The following is a 5740-nucleotide window of genomic DNA, read 5'->3' on the forward strand; positions in this document are numbered from 1 at the left end:
AATAATCCACATGCCAAGTCTTGCATGTCATCATGAGAACATTCATCTTTGTTAATCGTAATATTATGAATAATAAGGAACTGCATGCTCATGCATGTCATATATTTGTACGGAACTATCTTATGCTTCAGTTATACCATCAACATAATTATATCTAAGACATATCATGACTTCACATAAATGAACCACCTATCAATAATCTTCATATTATAGCGTCATAATTCGTATGCCACGTTATGCATATCATATCCATCATGAGTATTGAACATTAAATACCTATCATCACATAGTAAATGAATATGTCAATATACCTTGACATAATGTCATAATACCTATGCATATCACTATTATCATATGGACACATTATCACTATAAGAACCATATGTACATCATTATCTCCTACCATGATATCATGAAACATCGTCAATATGTTTCCATCAAGTTTTCAATTACTTTTCAATAATCATTTCGACTTCTTTCTACTAGGTAGTTGATCATTTACACCAACGGTATAATCATCTAATTCTATCGTTAAATTTTACATGAGCGTCATCATCTTGAGTCTTAATCTCTCGTCATATATTCTTCCTTCCCTAAGGAAATTCTCGTGAATTTCATTGTTTAAGATATTACTAGTGATACCATCATTATATAAATCATCTATCTCAGAGTTAAAAATCCCTTAATTTTACATCCATTTACCCTTTGGCTTACTGATTCGAATACTATTTCATCATGATTTAACTTTATATCACGCTTAATTTTCTTGCATGAGGATTTGTTGACCCATGTTGACTTATTTAACAATTAGCACTTCTTCCATAAAATATTTTCTTATCTCGTCGAGTTTGTAAAGTTCGTATCTCAATACCACTTGATTGCTTTATCATAAATTCAGTTTTCTCAAGTTGGGCAAAGACTCTTTCTTATTAAATAGTATCATTATTTTAGATTTTGAAATAGTTGGAAACACTACTACCATCATTGTCGATGAGAAACTTAAATGTGAGGTGTTATGTAGAAACAACCTCTTTTAACGTTATGGGAAGTCCTACTCATGAAATAATGAGTGAAAATTAGTCAAGTACAATCCTTCTCAAGGTATCCTTATAAAATTTCTGGCAACATTCCTTCCTATATCTTCCTCATTTATTATCACTTGGTCATCATGTAACTTCATACCTTCACATTTTTTAAATATGTAGATCATGATTATGACCGTTACCAATCATGTTTCTCGCTCTACTCATCAATACCTTTAAAATAACTTTCTTCCTGATAGAACATCCCTTCATTTCCTCCTACCCGATATTCATAGTTATATTTTTATTTTTCTCCCTGTCTTGATTTCCTATTATTCCATGTCTACTAGCTTCAAAAATGGAAGTTTCTTCACTTCATTCTATTTCATTAAATTGACTTGAATTTCTCACCTCGAGTCATTATGGTTTCTTTTCCTCCTTTCCTATAGCACTGATATACCTTGGAAATGTTGTTACTATTTCCCAACTCATTAAGATAGCTACCATGTGTAATCCGCTTATCTTTCCTATTTTGAGACAAAATCTCCTGATCATACATCTTGTTATCCATAATTCATTCATATAGTTAGTCACCTATGTAAAACTTTACAATGTGGCTCTGCCATTGTTATAGATGTTGTTATGCATACAACTTATCTTCTCCAATCATTCTATTTCTCATACCTTATAGGTTCCTTAAAATAACCTTCATTATTACCCTAATTCTTCAACTTCACTAGTTGCTTGCCAATATTTTCTACTTTATGTGCATCATCCTTAGATAGACCTTATAGAGTACCAAGTTATGATTATACCAAACTCTTCCATTATGTTCTAAAATAGGTTGTTTCTTCTTACTGATTTCTTAACCCTGTTGTGATACTTCTTCTCTACCACCTTAAACATCTTATCCAAGTTGGCCATAATCATATGAACTATCATTAGTTATCATCCTTTTTTTTTTTTAAGAAAATTTAGTTTCTTCTTTCCATTTCTCCATAGACAACTTTATCCACTATATGCATTTAACCTTGAATTATGAAACCTCATGTAACATTATACTCAACATCTGAACTGAAATCCAAATCTATACGATTTTCCCCTGAGAATAAACTATACCATCCTGTCGTTTATATATATATTGCAAACCCAACTGATTCACTCAATAATGAAGGGGACTGAACAATGGTAGCTTGATGATGTTTAATATACAAATGATATAAATAGTAAATGAGCAGATACATGTAATCTGAATGGAAATTGTAATGCAAAATTATGAATTTAATAAGATGTATTTTATCATAAATTATCAATAATCACAATACCTAAACCATAAATTACCATAAATTATCAACAATCACAATTTTGTAGTATAAAACCATGGAAAACATGAGTTAGAAGGTAATAATGATGTCAGAATAAATCTTAAAGAATTGTCTCAATGTATAATCAAAATTTGAATGACTAAAGCTTAAGAATATTGGTGCCATTATTGTGCTAAGAAGGTACTTGAATTTTGAAAGAAAATTTGTTCATCACCAATATTAATTCTGCAAATTCATGATTTTTAAAGATAAATTGAAATTTTGTTTTTTGTTTTTTTTTTTTAAGTATCTATTTAAGCAAGTGTATCTTGAGATTCTTATGGCTATTAAATAATTACTCTAAGGAAATTTAAGAAATCAAACCATCATAGAAATATTCCACACCATAATAAGAAGAGACACTCCGACCCGACCCAGAACTGGATCGGATGACTGGGAAGGTTATCCCTCCCCAAAACACAAAATAAAATTCTTTTATTAATAAGATGGTCTGCTTGCAAGTGCACCTGCGAAGGCAACACTATATCAAAACCCTTAAATTACAATACATTTTAGCCATAATGATTCCTTGGATAAGACATAAAATTGCTTGCATGTGTACCGAAACCCAACCCCCAATCAACATTTCACATTATGCATCATGCTGCCTCATGAAAGTTAATCGATTGGCTTCGTATTCGGCAGCGGAGGTCCCAAGGTTCATCAGTACTTTTTCTCATTCGTTTCGTTTCTCAATGTTGGCTCCTCCTTTGTATGAGATTGCCAGAAAACTCTTTTAAACAACAAACAAAACTAACCAGATTTGCTATATGAAAGATTGACCAGACACATATGCAAGATTATACGCGTAAAATAGTAGAAAATGGTAGAATCACTTGAATAAATAGAGTTAGTGCGATTGGCAGCCATAAGTATTAAGGATAAAAGCAAACATTTAATATTATGTAGCTGGGACATTAAATATTATGTAGCTGGGTTGTTATTGCTCACATTGGCTGATTCTAAATGCATAAACAAGATTATCTTTTATATAGAAATATTATGATAAGTATAAATTGATATTAATATCTTTCAAAAATAAAAATTACCCATTAAACTATCGCTATCAAAATCGGAAAAAGAGAATAGGACGTGGCAGCTTTAGCCATTTGTTGTCATCTATATTTTAATCAAAATAATTTTATATAAATATTTTCAGTTCTAAAAGGAGTTCTAAATATTCGAGATATATAACCATCTACTGCTCATTCATTGCATCACAAAAAGAGATTGCCTTCTCATTCTTTTGAGAGAAACTTTATTCTTTGGAGGTCTCAGTCAACCCCATAGGATATATAGTTTTAAAGGTTAAAATGATATTTTATATATATATATATTTTTTTTGCAATTTAGTTTTTCGGCTTCCTAACTTGACACCTCATATGCCTGCTTATCAAGCTACGACTATATATATTAATTTATTTCCGTTATATCTTATCATATAGTATACATTAACTACCAAATTGAATAAGGTTAACGCCACTATTTCGGGGAAAATCATGAAGGCGTTTTAGAAGTTGACATATATGTTTTTTTTTAACAACATTTAGGAGTGTATATTGGATCATTTTATGACATGCTAGGAAATTATCTAAACAGAAATTATTTCTTTTTAGAAGTCCTGTAAATATGATGTAGATGATGTATCAAATGTGGTATCAACAAGAAATATGATTAAAGCTCCTAAAGGGTTTTGTATTTTCTGTCATCCTGCCTAGCAATCAATGGTCATACCACTTCATGGACATCGGTATAGCTTGTTGTATGCTGATCTATGATAACTATTGTTTCAATTTATTCATACAATAAGTACCTATGTTACACGTGATAAACCCTATATCGACTTATGTAGCTTGTGTCAATTAGTTTTCTTTTCGGCAGCGGTCTTTCATTGTATGCTATCCTATTAATATTTGCATGCTAGATGAATATGTGAACTTTACAATAGCAAAGGATGCCATTTAGTGCAATAGAAGAAATCAACAAAAGACTTTAAGAACTGAATTCTTCAAAAAGACCTCTTAATTTGGGCAAAAACATGTTTTAAATGATGAAATTTTAAATAATAAATTATAAACCCATAAAATAAAATAAAATAAAAGAGGTAAAACACACAGGAGTCCTGATTTGGACAACACAGACATCCAATGATTTATGTCGTTTATTGCAGACAAACAGTCAACAAACAAGTCAGTGTACTTGGAGCATGAGTATTGAAATGTATAGTTTCTATAATAATTCAAATAGGTTGCTAATCACCGACAACTACAACTATTGAAAAAAATATATCAACCAGATGAAGCTGCATGGGTAAACTCGGCAAGGAACTTAGGAGATTCAATTGGTAGCAGCATAAGCATGAAAAAAAAATCATATTAATTACAAGCACAACTTCTGCAAACTATATGCAACAGACCATATATCCTGAATGGCACCTAATCTGTGATAAGCAAAAGATATTACACAAATAGAAACCCACTTTCATAGTTTCAAGTAGAAGCTTAGTCATCACAAATTGCGAGAAAAATCTCAGGATGGTCAGAAATGATCACAAATAGGATTTTAAAATTGAATGCTAAGAGTTTTGAAAGAGATTACTATGTTTCTGTTACACCTTTGCTTCAGTCAATTGAGACAGTGAAATGAATGACCAACGAATGGAGAACTTGTGGCTTTTACAGGTTCCAAAGTGCTTCCTTCACAAACATGCTACTTATATTCCTATTTGCATCGAATTCTGATGATAAAATGTGCACCATTTATTAGCCAATGTTTCCTGGATCATTTTCAGATCAAACTTTAAATGCATATCTATGACCATTTAGAAAATCACAATTCCTAGACTATTTTCATATCAGAGTTTACGTGTATACCCATGCCTGAATTGTTGGCAATTAAATAATTGCCACTATTAGATTCCATCAATGCTACAGTGAATATATACCCAATAAAATGAAAATCCTACCTTCTATCAAGCGTGACTTCTTTTTGTCCTCTTGGATGGCCTCCTATGTTTAATTAAAGCCCGATTGGGTGGAATTCAACTGAAGGGCATTATTTCCTCATGTGAACTGAATCTCTTATTATGCACAACATGAATACAGTTGGGACAGTATAATAGGTATTTCAAGGGGATTGAACTATCTATCCAGCCCCAGAATTCAGACCTCCACCACATTTCACACGAATTGTAGACAAAGACTGCGACCGCAACAAAGCCTAAATTTTCACGAAAACCAGAATGAATCAACAAAAAAAACATGCATAACCATAGTCCTTGAGGTGATCGCTACTTACCACTCACAATTCAAATGCGGTAGCCTAATAATTTCCCTGTGTCTCTCCTACAATGCC

Source organism: Pinus tabuliformis, chromosome 7 (assembly GCF_031772625.1).
Source record: "Pinus tabuliformis cultivar Carrire ecotype Pingquan chromosome 7, CPIR1, whole genome shotgun sequence".
Classification (NCBI taxonomy): Eukaryota; Viridiplantae; Streptophyta; class Pinopsida; order Pinales; family Pinaceae; genus Pinus; species Pinus tabuliformis.